This window comes from Oreochromis niloticus, linkage group LG8 (assembly GCF_001858045.2).
Source record: "Oreochromis niloticus isolate F11D_XX linkage group LG8, O_niloticus_UMD_NMBU, whole genome shotgun sequence".
NCBI lineage: Eukaryota > Metazoa > Chordata > Actinopteri > Cichliformes > Cichlidae > Oreochromis > Oreochromis niloticus.
Genome location: NC_031973.2, coordinates 5980144 through 5997483, shown reverse-complemented (window position 1 = coordinate 5997483; position 17340 = coordinate 5980144). Strand labels below are relative to the sequence as shown.

Below are 17340 nucleotides of genomic sequence, written 5' to 3'. Positions count from 1 at the left end.
GGCATAAAGAAAATTTGAAGGAGTGTTATGGAGGCACAGCAGAAGGTAAAAGCAAGGGGGGGGGAAATGGGGAAGATCAAGGCTAAGGATTCGTGGAAAAGCAAGGCAGGTGAAAGTGAGACTGAACAGATCTGGGATCAATTTTTCTGTGATTCTTTTGCAAAACACGAGTGCAAAAACCTCAATTTGTCTTCACAACATATTGTTCTGAAAGAATAAAATCCCAACATGATAAAACAACAAAAGAAGGGCCGCGGGTGTGCAAGCCCACAGTTCTCTTTGCATTTCATCTTTTTCTAAGGCTAGGCAAGCCCATCCATGTAAACCATTGTAACCTTTTGGATCAGAGGACAAACAATTTAAAATCGCTCATGGCAGGTATAGGGTCATCTCTCTTGCTCAGCCACCGGAAAGCTTCCTGCCAGTTTCAATGTGTTTAAACTAACTATGACTTGCTCTTTAAAATCATGACGCTTCTATAGATAGAAGGTGTGATATATTACCAACTTGTCCTGTTTCGAGGTGACCACAATGCACTGCAGGAAAATTCCCTCATAATTGTCCTGAAAATGTTTTCACACATGCACTCCATTCCTGAACTTTTGCAGACATTTCCCAGCAGAGGTGCATGTGAGTTGCTTACCAGTTCCATAGCACACAATCTGTTTGATGTTGGATTGTGCTCATATCAGAACAGCAGAGTTAATTGCCTGGAGAATTAGGAGCGAGCGAGAGGGCGTCATGTGTTGCGCCTCTTGCCACCCAGGCAGTACGCCTCCACTAAACCAGCTGATGCTAATTAGAGGCTCATCAGTCTGGGTGAGGTTTGTTAATCCCCCTCTCTGTTTTGGACAGGACATAATCATCCTTAAATCAAATTAAAAATATATATATAAATAAATAAGAAAATTATTTATGTCATTTTTTTTTGGTTTCTCCGGGTTTTCCAAGGGTCTGTTTCAGAGCGGGACCACACCAGATTCTTGGATCAAAGTTAGGGTTTGGCTAAAGATGTTTTACTATCCTCCAATCACCAAAATTTTAAAGAAAAGTTGAAAATCTATTGTCTTAAAAATAAATACTTTCCCTTGTTCTTCCTGGCATCTGGTAGTTTAAAACACACTACCAGTTCAAGTAAATGGTGGTTCAGGAAACAGAAACACGCTACTTTTAAGATCAGCCTTAATACTTTCATTTTGATCAAACTTACAGTTCGGGCTGGGTAGAGTGAGCCTGGACTATCCCTGATTTATGCTGCTATAGGCTCAGGATGCTGGGGGGACTTCCCCTGATGCATGGAGCGTTCCTTTTCCACTCACATGCCACTTCAGCGTGTTATTAACTTCTCTCTGTGTCGTCTCTCTGTCTGTTTCTGATGGAGGTGTCTGCCTGTTGGAAGTGAGAACTTTCTCTCCGCCGCAGCCCTTTTGTTGAGATTCTTAACTTCTAATATAAGCCGTCTCGAGATGACTGTTTGTGGACTGGTAATGCATGGGCGGTGCAGTGTGATGACTGCAGCTACTGTACAAACAACAGAAGCATACAAAGTCAAAGACGAAAAAGGTCCTCCTTCAAAAACAGCACATGAAAATGAGGTCCGGTGCAAATGCCAGGTAAGGCTGGCCGACTGTGGTGGTGAAGAATAGTTGAATTGTTCCCCCAGTGAACCTATCTGGCAGACCTCCATGTGGTTTCAGCCTTCACAGTTAACATATATGACTCTGCGCTCCTTCACTAATAAAAATCATAAATACGTCAGGTAATGAAAGCCAAACCTCAACTATAAATATAGACACATCAATTGAAAGTCACTACTGAGAATACTTGTGCTTTTAATTTTGTTCATGGTTATATAATCTACCGTAGTGTTGGTTTAAGCCCAGTCTGGTGTTCCTTAAGCTCCTGTCTGAGTGTTTAAACAGTAACCGGCTTGGTGAGTCTATTTCACACCGTGCCCCCTTTTTCTTACTCTTTATCAGCACCTTCTATTTATAACCCCTTTACTGCAGCAGAGCAGCTTAGTACAGTATGTTCCATAAAACATAGGCTTCTCCTGACCACATAAGCATGCATAGTGTATGCCTCTGCAGTTGTCTCTCCGCGTATGGAGAACACTGGCGTTATCTAAACAGGAGGAGACACGCACAATGAACTCACACAGCCTTGGGAGTCCACACACGGGCAGTGATGAACACAATGAGACGCATTCAGAGACACGGCGCAAGAACACACAAACACAAACAGGGTTACAAACAGACAGGGAGACATATATAAAGAGTCAGCTACAGCAATTGATACAAATGTGCACACACACTGGGATGTACAGTCACACAGATCAGACACAGATTAAAATCCCTGACAGGTGACGTTAGTAACAGTGATCACTTAGTCACAGTTAAGTGTTCTGCACTTAGGGGTCTTTCATCAATGTTATAAAACAACCCACCCACCATCCTATCATAAAGGCACTCCCTAAGCAGCACAGTGTGTCCCACCATCCTGCTAGAAGTGCCCAGTAACGGCTCAAGAGCCATGTTAACGAGTCCAAGACCCTTTATACACCCAGACCTGGTGGGGTTAGGCTACCCTAACCCCACCAGGTCTTGAAACAGACTCTGTGTGTAATAACCAAGGCTGATCAGTATATACTCAGGCTCACATTAGGGCTTCATTTATTAACACTAAGAAGCACTGCTATAGCTGCTACTGTACACTTTGTTGGGTAAACTTCTTACAAATGAATTTAATAACTTTGAGAAATGGACAGCTGGACGAAAACAGTGAGCCGACTCTTTTTGGTGCGCCCCACAGAGCTGATCATTTCTTCGGATTTCACCGTAGACTCCACAGACAACCCATGCTGCAAAGTGAGCTGCTTACTGCGTTTGTACAATCCCATAATCCAGCATCCTCACAACAAATCCGAGGAAAATCTCAATCAGCTAATAGTTCAAAAGTTGACTCACTGTGAGATTTGTCTCCAGTCGCTTCTCTTTTCTGTTCTGCTTGAGAGTAAAATTTCTTTTATCCCAAATCTTTTACTTCTTTTACCCCAAAATTATCAGTCGCCTATTCTACTTATAGCAATATCCAAATGGAAACTCATACACACCGATTATTATCTAGGGTGAGGTGGGGTCACACGAATATAATGAACTTAATTAATCTCAATAGCCTAGCAACACAAAGTAAAACAATGAAATATGAGCCATAATGATTTTTTTTTATACACCATTCTGCATTTAAACTTTAGTTATTATTAATCTCTAGCTCTCTCATTTTCCTCCCCTCACATCGCAGCAGATGACCGCCCCTCCCTAAACCTGATTCTGCCTGAGGTTTTCTTCCTGCTAAAAGGGAGTTTTTCCTTCCCACTTTTGCCAAGTGCTTGCTCATAGAGGGTCATCTGATTATTCGAGTTTTCTCTGTATTATTGTACCGTCTTTATCTTACAATTAAAGCACCTAGAGGTGACTGTTGTTGTGATTTGGTGCATTATAAATAAAAAAAAGCTTAAAGATTCGCAAATATTTGAGTGAAAAAGAAGCGTGTGCACTGCAGGCCTATCTGACTAACGGACAAGTGCTGAACAAAGTTTCTGACAGCACCTGCACACACAAACACATACACACAGCAGAGGTTTGTCAAACCACATTGGCAGAATTACAGCTAAACTAACCCTGACAGACTTGGATTAGGTACTTTGCCAAACGGCACATGGGCAATTGATAGAATGGAGATAACGCATCAGCTGGCAGCTTAGCGAGACATCAAACAATAAAAAAAATGCCACCAAGGGAAAACTCAACCGTTATAACAGCGAACTTTAAGACAAAGCAAAGCAGAGGCTTTAAAGTGAGAGAAAATAAGACTTGTAATATAATATGAACCATACGTTTGGGCTTATTACTACCATCTCTGTAATATGGATATAACCAGTTAATGTTCAACCAAGCAATAAGTTAAAAAAATTGTGTCAGTATTATTCAACTTTATTTCACAACCTGGTCTCCTATAGCTCTCCTTCCAATATGGCTTTAAGTAGTCATGGCATGTTGAACTGAGTCTGCTCAGGTTCTAGAATTGTATCTTTAATGAGAAAGTGGAGGACTCGGTTCAGTGACCTGGAACTCATCCAAATACAGTACAAAAGGTGCGCCAGTACCTTCCTGCATCCATCTCCTCACTATGTGCTTGAAAGCTTAAGAAAAACATTTGAATATAGTCGACGTATTTGAGCGCACATTGGCCTGTGTGCGTGGGGGAGGTGGTGTTTGTGTGTGCATTCATATCTGCAAACAAAGTTCTGAGGCTGGACTCAATTTCCTCCTTAGTCTGTCTTTAATAAAATCTCATACACATGTATGGCTGAAACTCAAGCCAAACAAAGTGTAGAGCTAACAGTTGGGACACAATGATGTCCACTGTACGTGAGACCTTTAAAAGTCTTCTCTCTTCCCCGCCTTTGCCGGAGTCCTCCACAGTTCACTTTACTTGTGTGGCAAAGGAGTAGGAAGGGAAGACTGGAATATTTGTGGCCCGACAACAAAAGCGCTGGAATGCCCTTTTCTAAACTGGTTACCGCTGCCCACTGGTCACAGGCCACTTCTTTCCTCTTCCCCTTCCTCAAGTCCCTTTCAAACGTCTCTGTCCTTTTTTTAAAATCTTTCCTTTTTCTCTCTGTCTCTTTACATCATTATATATAAAGGCTTCTCTTTGGACTCTCAGTGAGGTGACCACATGGAAATGCAGTTTCTGGGCAGATGGCACAAACTGCATTTAACATCAACACTGTGCACTAACTAACGCTCCACCACCACTACCACATGCTGTGATAAACACTCAGTATAGAAAAATATAAGCCAGCATGTTCTTGCATGTACTCCCTCGGAGCTTATGCAACAAAATGACCTACTTTCTGTCCAATCAACATTTAATGTACAGTGCTTCTTATCCATGCTGAAGGCTTATTCATTAAACTTGTAAAGCAGCAGTAGCTCAGATGTTTTTGTCCTTAGCTTGAGGTGAAAGACATCACAAGGTATATGTTACCTTTATCTATATTCCCATATAGCTGAACCGTGACAGCGAGACCAAACACAAGCAGGGCAACGTTAGACAGAGTAACAAAATGATCTGTCTGGTGTGGCTGAGTACTTTGAGCATGTTTTTCTGGCACCACGGGGACAGACTGGACTGTATACTACATATTTAACATGGCGGGGGGCCAAAATGTTTGGGCAGGATCTTGTGATCATATCACTGCCTGCTGCACCTGTTACGTGACTCAACTGACACCACTTTCGGAAAGATTAACAAGTGGGGAGGGGGCACTGATTTTTTTTAAGTGAAAAGAACTAAACAGGAGGGAAATGTGAACTGGGGTTTGGTGCTTAATGGAGTATAAAGTATTCATAAAACAGCCATTAAATCAAATGTGTGCAATTACTTGAAACTATTCATTTCATTTTACCTTTATTTAAACCAGTGGTGACAACTTGTTTTAGTTCTTTGCAAGGGAAATAGATGCAGCAATTTCAACAAGCTTGAAAGTCAACATTTGGCATGATTTCATTTATTCTTCATCAAAGCTTAAACTCTCTTAGGTAAGCTTTCTTGTCATTTATTTAAATAGTCTTCAGGTAGAGTTTTCCAGGCTTCTTGAAGGACATTCAAAGTTCTTCTTTGGAACTTTGGGTCTTCGTTAGCTGCTTTTGATCCTTCTAATTACAAACTGCTTCAAATATTGCACAATGACAGTTCATAATTCAATTGATTTTGACAAGATCTCCAACAAAACTTGCTGAAATTCTGCCCCAAACCCAGACAAAGCCTCCACCGTTTTACAGATGGCTGTAGTCATTGTACTTCCCTCCTGACCTTCTCTGTGCATATTATTGATGATTTGATTCAAAAATTTCAGATTTGATTTAATCACTCTATAAGACCTGTTTTCACTGATGTTCAGTTCAGTTCTTAAGTAATTTTGTTCCAAATTTCCCTTCCATTTAAGAGATCTGACTTCTGACGAGGTTTCGTTTAACAGCAGGTGGATCAACTGAAGGACCAAATGCATCTTTCCTGTTTCTTAGGGACATGCCTTTTAGCTACTCTTCATCTGCTGTAGATATTTTTGACGCCTTCTACTCCTTCTGTTATCTTCCACATGTCCAGGTTTGTCAAAAAAAACTAAAATATCCCAGCCAATGTCCAAAAGAAATCTTTGAAAGACTTTCAAAAATCCTGGAAAACTATTCAAGACCACTTGAAAAATTACAAGAGGGTCTGGCTCCTTGGAAAGAAAACATAAAGAAATGGGCGGTAGCTCAAGATTTTTGCAAAGTAGACAAATTAGAGTAATTAATTACTTTTATTAGTGGAGCAGTTCTGGCCCCTAGGCTGGTTTTTGACACTCTTGACTCAAATACAGTTATGACAGACTGTTTACACATAATGCTATTTTGGAAAAAGCTGCAAAAGAGCTACGAGTATGTTTGTTATTTTGAGTGTACAAACCTTACTCCACTAACCTGTCTGTTATATGGATGCATTAAAATGTCAACATTTAAAGAAACTTGTATTCCTGTCAGATTTGCTGCCACTGCTTTGTATGGAAACACAAGCTCCCCGTGAATCTTGTGAACTTAGAAAAATGTTTCCAGCTTGGGTTGCTAAAAGAACTGCCTCATTGTTACTTTGAAACTGGATAGCAGTCGATACAATCATATCTGTTTCACACCAGGAAATACAGTTGGCTGTCTGACAGGAGCTGTTGCAGTGACAAGCAATTCAAAGAGCCTGATGAAGACTTAGTGTTGCAGTATGTGATCTGAATGGAACAACGGCATGTGGCTGCAATCATGGCTTACAAAGCGGGAGGAAAATAAAAGAGAAGTCAGCTCTGTAGCCGATTAAATTGCACTGCCTGTGCTGTGAGCTGCTGCCTATTTTAAATGAGCCTAACGTCATTTTTTTCAATTACAGTGTGACACGATAGCAAAACAAGTCAATGCAAACATGTTTGCGGAGTCTCTCAAAAGCATTTTGGTTCATTTGTTTGTTAAAATGTTGAGATTGTGTAAGACTTAAAGCTACAAAATTAAATCTATTTTTGGTTTTCGTCTTCTGATGCAGCTTTTTTTCCCCCCAAGAAAATGTTAAAATATTTATGATATGAGATCCAGATTTTCATTTTGTGATAGCTGCTCGATTAAAACAAGCTATCCAAACTGTGGATTGTGTTTAGTAATGTATGTTATTTGCTCCGCTGAATAGGTGAGTTCTTTTTTTAACCTATGTTAAATGGACCATAATCAGCATTAACACTGGCTGCCTATGAATCCCACTTTCAGTGTGTAATTCTGTCTGCCACTGGGTGGAAAATCTTCCAGGAAAACTCAGCTGTGTTTAAAAGAAGGATGGATGGTGCTGGGATCTACGTTTTTAATAAATGCGGTATTAAAAACAGTTTATCATTACGGTTATTATTTATACAAAATTTATTCTGCTCTGCTTTGTTTCCGGGCAGAATAAATTCCCATATACCACGTACCGTGCAACCTCATGCTAGCACCTCTGCACTTTTACATTTCTATTGTTTTGAATTTAAATCAGAGGTTAATGCGACTGTGTGATTACAGAGACATTTGGATATCAGAAACCGCTGCTCTGCTGGGATTTTCCCACACAACCATCTCTACCCAGTACGCAGCGGTCCTATGGGCAAAAATGCCTCGTTAATGCTAGAGTTCAGAGGTGACAAGCAACAGTACCATAAACAGGCAATAATCAGATGCTCGTCTGCATACCTCAGTTGCAGAAGAGCATCTGCTCATTTGAGTTACTGCTGCATCTCTGAAGACACCTCAAGGTGATAGCAAGGCAACAGTAACTCAAATAGCCACTCATTACCGCCAAGATATGCAGGATACGCCCAAAATGTTGAAACAGATGGGCTACAGCACCAGTAGACCACACCGACGGCCACGCCTGTCAGCTGAGGAAACTGAGTCACCAAATCTCAATCATAGAGAGTACCTTTAGGATGTGGTCAAACAGGAGATTTACATTACAGACCTGCACAAATGTGAGATGCTGTCATGTCGATATGGCCATGAGGAATTACGGGCAAAACAGGCTCCCACTCAATACTAGCAAAGTATACCTAATGAAATGGCTAGTTAGTGTATGTGAACAAGGCTCTCCCGCTCTTGTTACTTCTTACTCCCGGTGTGTCTCTCTTCTGGTCTGTTTATTTTGCATTTGGGCCACACAGTAAGCATTTCGGAGGGTGAGCGAGTGCATGTCGTTGAGTGCAGGCTTCTCTGGACTTTAACTTTTAACTAGAGCACCTTCATATATGAAGATTAAAAGTCTAGCACTGGAGTTGGGCCGACAAACAAACGACAGGAAGAAGAGTAGATGGTGCTGAGTCCTATTTCCTTCCCTGTTGTGCCATTGTGCCAGTTATCTTCAGTGTCTCCAACAAAGCAGTACAAATCAATGTAATGAAAAGAATGCAGTTAAAAGACAATCTAAACAGGCTGTGGTGGTAAAATATATTTAATATATAGTTCACGTTATCTTTTTTCTGTGCAGCACCAATAAACTACAGTTCAAATACAAACACGGCCCTGAGGAGTAGCTACATTACACCACAAAACCTTTTTAATCTTTACCAATTGCGGTTTGCACTTTTCCGCTTTGACCCCAAGCAGAGCTCGTCTTTAATACAGATGTTGGCGTGATCACAAAGAAATGAATGAAATAAGTATCAAGAGACCTGCAAAAGAGGAACATTTTGTGCTTTGCAGAAAAGAGGCAAAAACCACTTCCTGTGAGTGAATGAAAGAGCCGTCCTAAAAACCACACAGTTTCATAAAATACCACACACGCTACCTCGATCATGCTGCAGCCTAACATTATAGCTGCCCCTTGTTTACAACACAATAAAGCCATATGCTGGAAAGCAAAGAGCACTTGCGCTGCACAAAAAGAAAGAAAAAAAACCCACAATGAGATAACAGTGTCATGTCTCTACTGCTTCGCTGACACCCAGCCATGTTTCCAGCCAAAACGCAGGTAAACCCACACCTGGTATTAGCCAGTGTCATTATTCAGTTATTGTTTCCATTGTTCCTGGAAATGATTTTGGAAGCATGCTTGATAATTGTCTTTCTAAATGAATTCCTTGCTTCCTTGCAGAATAAAACTGCACTAAATTGATGCTACTCTATTCTGTCCAGACATCCTAGAGTCTCGAGGCAGGTTATTAAGTTACTTTATTGATCACCAATGTGGAGGGAAAAAAAAGCTCATTCAAATGTCACAGAAAAGGAGACAGCATTAATACAGAGACAGCCTGAACGCTCATCTGTCTGACTGAAATGGTTTCAGTTTAAATGTCACTGTGTCTCTCTTCTACGCAGCTTTAACTGTCATACAGTTTACGTCTTCCCGTTAGTGGCAGCAAAGGCCTGAATGGCCATCTGACGAATTCAATTCAATCAAAGTGAAACTGCTGCTTGGTACGCGAGTTGTCCAAAAGCGAACGCTGGGATTACCCAGGCAGGTGGTGAGTCAAACTGTCAAAGAAAAAAAAGCAATTCAGCCACTGGCTTTCAGCCCACTCACACTTTGCCTATCCTGCTTTACACATCCCCAGGTACATCCTGTCTGCAGATAAGCAAAGCTCACAGATTATCTTTGCGTGAATCGGAATGCGTCCCATTTCTTTTATCAGCGACTGTGAGCTTGTGGATGCTCATTTGATTGTGCTTGCGCTTGTTTATGATTGTAGCTGTGAATGCATTCCCAGGTGTGTGTGTGTGTGTGTGTGTGTGTGTGTGTGTGTGCGTGCGTCTGTTTGCAAGTGTGTGCCAGAGCGAGAAGGTGATTCCCCTGACGGGCACGACAGATGGGGAGGGAGTGGCTCTGCTCGTTCTCTCTGCCACCTGAGAGCCACGAGGGTATACAGAGGCAATGCCCGACGCTCAATCCGCTGACAGAGGTTGCTTTGTTTTGATTTAGTCGCTCGGCACAGCACAACAGAAAAGTCAATTGACTATAATTAGAAAAGGATTGCATTGTGGTTTCTGGTTTAATAGCAATTAGCAAACTACAAAACACTCAGACACCAGGCGTTTCATTTTTAGTCAGTACTACAATTCATAAACTGCGGTAGGCTCTGTCAACTACAGATATTTATCTTGCTGTTACAGAGTTTATCTGTGTGTTATGGGTAATCTGCGTTCTCACACAGCCAGCAAACCTGACCATTTGATTCAAGAGCGTTGATTCAAGTTTATGTCAGAAGGCAGGCCCATTTAAGAAAGGAGTTTTTTTTATGCATCTAAAATGCACTTGGTATGTTTGCACTGATACCTACTACAATGTGCGTCACGTCATCATTCTGTTTCTAATCAAAATGCAATTGAAATACATAATCTCAGTGCCACACCTAAATATCAGTAATGACTTCCACCCTTTTTAGTCAGAAGTAATGACGCAGAAGTAATAACGCCCTTTATTTGACACATTTTAAGCTATTAGAAGTCTTTCTTACAACATCTAACTATTTCTTCCAAGTAGATGAGTTAAAGTAACTCTGGATCTTGCTCACAAGTGAGACTTGAGCAGTAGATTGACATGACACAACAATAACGCAGAGTGTGTATCAGTCTGTTGTGGTGAAGAGCAGGAAAGCAAAGCTGCAGATTTACCAGTCGATCTACGGTCCTACTCTCACCTACTCTTGCGAAAGCTCATTTCTGCTGTGATCTCACTCTATCAGTCTGTACCCAAAGGGTGTCTGGGCTCTGCCTGAGAGACAGAGGAAAGAGCTTATCATTCAAGAGGGCCTCAGAGAGCCACTGTTCCAAGGTGGTTCAGGCACCTAACCAGGGTGTCTTCCTAGGTAAGGTATTTAAGGCGTTTCTGCTACTGGGTATCTCTGCCTGGACTATTGCCCCTTGTAAAACACAGATGACGGCAGATCATGGATGGTTGGATGAATGGATGGATTGATTGTTACAAAACCTACTATTGCTGTCACTAAAACAAATCTTAAAGTGTGATGCAGGCGAATGGACTCAGCTTTTCGTACAATAAAATCCAACCGAAAATGACCATTGTATGTCCTATTCACTATGTAACTATACCTTAAAAAGCTAGTAGGAGGTGGGGTAACTATCCCTCTGTATGTGGTAAATTCAAACAATGTCATATCAAAAAGAGGAAGAACTTCAAAGCAACTAACAATACACACAGATTTGGAGAACTATAGAAATGGGGAAGCGGCAGATGATAACTTTCTAATAATTATGATGCTAGTTAGCTCTTTGACGTAACCAGATGCTATCACACATCTTTTATATTTTTTTTTGGTACAAAGGAAACAAAAGTGTTCAGATCAATGTAGGTGTGTAGGAGTGCTCCCACACTAAACAATCAACAGTGTGGCATCGTAGCAATGTGCAGTAAGGTTTCAAAAGAGAAGCACATCCAGCTGTGGCACCCACCATCACACAGTCAAACCTGGATGATTCGGCTATATAGACATTACGATCTCCAAACATATTCAAACTTCTTTCTACTTTTCCCTAGCTTATTTAAAATTTCATCCAACATATTTTAACAATTTTAATTCAATGCTTTTAGCTGCTGTAGATGATTGGACCCTGAATTTCTCTGCTTTATATCTACCCTTAATCTACAGTATGAATGTTTTTATACACAGTGCAGAGAAGCATGTTCCTGCCATTATCCCAAATGTCAAAATGAAATTTGGCTCTGCAAAGTGATGACAGTAATCAGCCAAAGTAAGAAAGATATAGATCGACACCGCAGTGCCCAAAGCCGCCCTCCGATTGTGTGTGATTGTGCAGTTCAACAAAACGGACTGAGTTATAAATCCCCAGAAAAACATTGGCCCTAATAACACCATATCAGTTCCACATGTCAGAGTCTCTATGTTAATCTCTGATTTATATCAAATCTATAATTCAAGCTTGTCAACTTCAAGTTCTGACCTGGGACCACCTGCATTTGGAGAAAGTAGCTAAAGAAATAAAAGCTTGGAAATGTCAGCAGCCTCCAGCTCTCATTTTAATGCACGCATTTAATCAACATTATATATGCGGTTACTCTCACTTTCCGATTGTAGACACAGGCTGTTAACATTTATTAGGTTGCAGCTCAAAGCTTGATTGTTTCCTACTCCTCAGCCAACAGAAGTCATTACATATGAATCTTTCACTTTTACTTCTTCTGTATCAGACTCAAAACCTGATTAGGATTCAGCAGACTTCGACCAATTATTCCTTCAACCAGTGCGGTGTTAGACAGTGAGAACATGCATAAAGCAAGAAAGGGATCATCAGTCATCAGGAACGCCGCTTTGAATTAAAGACATGACTTGTCAGTGAAGCACAGCATGTTAACATGTGAACAGCAGTTATGATAAAAGGCAAAAGTCCAACACTGTGCAAGACACCGCTCTTGGGGAAAATCGTTGACTGTTGCAACTTCAGCACTGTAAAGTGTCAGACGATACGCTGACCTGCTGCCAGCAGACAAAAAAGAAAAGCTGGCCCAGAAAATGTGTTGCAGAACAAGGTTAATTCCACCATGTCCACATTTACTGTCTTGTCAAGACTGAGTGATTTCTCAACCCTCCACAACCCTACAGGGATGTTGCACCAGTTGAGAGTGTGTTTGCATAGCACACATAATGCACACTGTTATTGTTCTTAAACGGCATGTTCAAAGTGTAGTTTCTTTCATTTGCCACACTGAAAAAGCTGCATACACAGGAAACAGGATCATATGTAAGAATCATTAAGCGATGCAAAATGCAAAACTATCTAGCACGCAATTTGCTTTGTAAATGAAGTCTGGAGCTTGTTCATACAACACATGTGACCCTTGAGGTGCTTAGGTGGCAAACAGAATCAGGTTTGCTAACATAGCTCGTCTGGAAAGATGAGGAAACGCTCTGGATGGATTATTTTTGATCGTTTTCCAATGTTCTGGACATTCTTGACAGGTGGAAACCATGGGAACCTGACAAACATGTCAGTGTCAGTCAATAAGTGTACAGTTCATATGTACTATGTATACAGAACTCTTCCAAGTCTCCCGAAAAAACAACCACAAAAACCCCATCAACTCTGCACCTGTGGAAATGAGACACTGTGTTCCAGTGGAAAAGTAACACCAACCACCAACCAGGCTTTTCACTGTCAATGTATCACAGTACCATTACACTAACAGATCCCATTGACGAAGTCTGACAGTTAATACAAGCCGCCAGCGTTGTACACAAAGCCATGAAAACTTTCTCTTACCTTGGTTGTCAGCTGCCTTCACTTCAGTGCCCTTTCTTTAGATTTGAATACAGCTTTTATCCCAACACAGGTCTTCGCAGACTCTGCAATCAGAAGAGACAATCTGTGATTCTTCATGCCGTTGCCAACAAAAGCAAAACATTCACCAGGCCAAACGTTCCAGGGAGTGAAAAGGCTTTCAGAGGAATCCTGTGAGCCAAATCCTACAGACGGCCACAACTCGAGCACAAGCAAATCCACATGGCCACTGAAGCATGCATGTACTGCTAAGTCAGGGATGATATGGGAGGAGTCTGGGAGTTCAAGAGAGGAAAATCCCCAAAGGAGGGGCAAGGTTTTCTTGTCTATCAAAACCAATTTTAGATCTTCATGTGACCAGCTTACCACTAAAAAGCTTAGCAGTCTAATCCTTCAACCAAATGAATTGTCTATCTTGATTCTTTGGCCAAAAGGCATCAACTCGCCGTTATAGCATGAATCTTGCAGAACTCTCAACGGGCAGGTATATGGAGTATACAGCTCTCCAGTACACTATGCAGGTATTCACTTTACTGGCTGCTTGACTTCATTACACTTTGTACAGCAAGACCTTTCAATATTAACACATATTACTGTACCTAAACGAAAGACCCCAGGCAATATTAACAGACATCTCGGCCAAGTTAAATATTTTTATCACTTTCTACACTCACTTGAAGTCGCATTAGCAAAATTGAATAATTACCCCTGATGCTTCAACAAATACCATCAAGGTACTTGCAAACTCGTGGCGATGCTGATGAACGGCAAGTAAAAAGCAAGCTGAGAAAGAGCATTCACGCTAGGCATACCTGCACTTTTTCTAAAGGCTATAAGCATAATAGTGCTGGCCTTGATATATGACCATTAAAGTAAATTATATTTAACATTGAGTTGTTTTATTCTGAACAGGCCCTTTATATCAGATCAACTGAAGTGATCTGGTAGAAGCAAATTAAATAACGTTTTGTGTGTGTTTGTGTTTCGGACAACACAAACTCAGTCAGATAAAAACGCCAACGCAAGATGGCTTGATTTTATTTAGCTTTTTTTTTTTTTTTTATTGGTAGATTAATCGTGAAAAGGGGGGTTGAAGTGATTAATTAATACATACAGGCAGCACATGCAAGAGTATGGGACTCAGCTACATGGATGAACAACCGCAGATAATTGAGCCTCGCAATAGCTCAGATAGGCATAGGAGTAAATTTATACTCACAATAGTTCCACGCACGCTCTAATCATGTATAGCCATGGCCTATCTCTCCCCATAGGCGATGCATCTAAAACACGCAGTCTGCACACAACTGTGCTGACCTCTGTATCCTCGCTCTGCATGGCTGCATGCTTTCAGCTATTTAACTCCCTCCAACTCTCCAGCCTCCCACTCTATTAGCATTTAATTGTATATAAACTGCAAAAATGTTTAACACATGCCCATGTTCATAAGATGCTGTATCTCACACCCTGTGGGAGGTGGAGGGGGTGCAGAGGGTGGTGCCCACATTACTGTGTACTGTGTGAAAATAGAAACAAGCACAAAAAAAGTCTGTTTTCCAGCATCACATGAGAGGGGCTAAAGGCTAAGATGAATGCATGAGAGTTTCTGAAAATGAAGACAATAGTTCAACCAGAATGTAGTCAGAAAATATGCCAATGACATGGCAAGCTTCACAACTCCTACAAGAAGGCCTACAACATGTCAACAGTGCAAAACATCAGGATCCTCTTTAAGGCAGTTACTGTTACATACACACAAATATGTTCACATGCTTATATGTCAAGAGAGTAACAAAGTAAGGATGCCTGCTGAGTGTAGTTAACAATGTGACAAAAGCTTGTGACAGGTAAAGAAATACGTTCAAAGCTCTGACTGAGACATCCACACACAACAGAACACACTTGGTATCATTACATCATAATCTTCTGTTTGGCATACTAGATGCATTTTCATAGCTTGTATCATTATCTGATGACATTCAGTCGCAGACGCACATCACCGCTGACACTTTTCCTCTTGACCTGACAGGCAGCACACATAAAATCATATCTTGCACTGAAAAGATAATGATGAAGTTATTCATTAAAAAACAGCTTGCTGGCGGCACAATCAACGGGAATGCCGAACAGAAATGGTGGCCTTTGGGTGTTAGATGTTGTCTCACAGCTGTTGCTGCTGCACAAATTAAAATATAAAGATATGCAGAGGCTACGTGGATTGATACTCTTTATTTTCATTTTATGCTGGGAACACACACAAAAAACCACGGTGACTGCTAATAACCTAAAAGGTACTTTTGGCTACTCCTTTTTCCCAAAGGGTCGCTACAGCAGGTGGATCTGGGTGTTTTCCTTATTGTCCAGGTTTGTGATGCAACCCACCCCCAATCTATCAGGGCTTGGGAACAGCATTAGCATCTCCTCCCAGTGGTAGCCAATAAAATAATGGACCTAAGAACTTACAGCAGACCTCACCACACCTAATCTCAGTGAACTAATTTCAGAAGCAGTTAGTTGGTGCTACCTAACGCTTGTAAAGCAGGGAGGTCTATTAAAGGCCTTTAATTTTTAACAGAATGAACCAGAGAGGCCAAGCCTTACTACTTCATTTTGAAAGTCATTCCACTCATGGACTAATCAAAGGGAAAAAAAAGATGCTTATTGTACCATCATTGAATCACGCACAACTTCACAACGGACCTCTTCCATAACTCAGCTCTAAGTTGAAGAAATGTACGTTTCTGCAACCTTCATCATTATTGGCTGAGATGATCGAGTGTGGCAGCCATGCATTTGATTCTTCAGTTAATCCATATGCTAAGCCAGCTCTTAGGACTTGGGGAGGGATAAATATGCATCCTCACAGGTGGCAGAGAGAAGACGTAAACCTGACAGCAAACCTACATTATAAACTCTATTTAAAAAAGACAGAGAAATAAGTTGTTGTTTGTAATTAATGATACTTTATTTTGAGTCGTATTCTAGTTCTGGTATGCACAAAGGGTCCAGACGTACCAAGCTTTAACTTATTAACAACGCTAGCAGTCATTGCAGCAAACTCTTCGGCAGCGTCTTACGTCCCATGCGACATATCCCACAATGCACTGGGCTGAGCTCATCAAAAAACATAAAGGACCAATCAGACTCCAAAACTGACTTAAAGCAATGAGCTGCGTTCAGGATCAACATGTTAAACATATTACAGAATTAAAGGCTATTTTTAGAGTTTTTTTAGAGTGTAGACTGGAAATCAGGGAGAGGGTAGGGGGCACACACACTGTACCCTTTACCATATAATCAACTGCTGAATCAGGTGAGCTAGGCCAGCACCCTGCTAAGCTATAGCTTGAGACAGCACCACTCCACATTTTCTTTTTTTGTTTGGTTTGTTTTGCTATATATGAAAACCCGGTGCTTTATTCTAAAGAGTTGGAACACAAAAAGAAGATGCTATTCAGAAATGTCACAGAAAGAAAATCCACAGAGCCTGAAGCTCATTGGATAACGCCTAAGTGCTAAAGAAAACAAAGGACTTACATGGAGTAACGCATACTAGGAAGGCTTTATTGCACTGAGTATTAGACAACGCATTTCTTTATCAGCATCGATTAATCTATTTTTGATAGCTAACAACCGGCTTTAGCAGTTGCATCTTTATTGCACTACTATTGCTGTGGTGTTTAAATACAGGCATAAAAATATCACCCGAGCCAAACATCATTACTTCAGTAATTTGTCTGAGCAAATAAAAGATAAGCAGGGAGCAGAGATTACAAATGGCAGTATATGAGCTTCTCATTAATATTCCTGCCTTTCTGAAACGATCGTGATGCACAAAAAAAACAGATGATACAAAGAGGAGCAGTAAACTGAAAAAATAAAAATGCTCTTTTTCTAACTTGTCAGCCTGAGAGAGACTGACTTATTTCCTCAACAGCGTAACATGTCTTCACATGAGCTTCATTCTTGTGACATG

The 17340-nt window shown here is 40.9% G+C and overlaps 1 protein-coding gene across 7 annotated transcripts in view; it reads right to left on the bottom strand.

Moving 5' to 3' along the window:
- The window catches only part of thrab (thyroid hormone receptor alpha b), a 165391-nt gene that overhangs the window by 129263 nt on the left and 18788 nt on the right, over nucleotides 1-17340 (bottom strand). For 2 of the 7 annotated variants that reach the window (XM_005453782.4, XM_019362300.2), the window contains exon 2: nucleotides 13347-13429. The exons of 1 other annotated variant lie outside the window; for it this stretch is intronic. The gene's annotated coding sequence lies outside the window, so the exon portion shown is untranslated. Of the gene's footprint in view, nucleotides 1-503; nucleotides 613-643; nucleotides 793-13346; nucleotides 13430-17340 lie in introns of those variants that run through there. 4 more of the 7 variants (XM_013273433.3, XM_013273436.3, XM_019362298.2 and 1 more) reach the window with 3 other exon arrangements.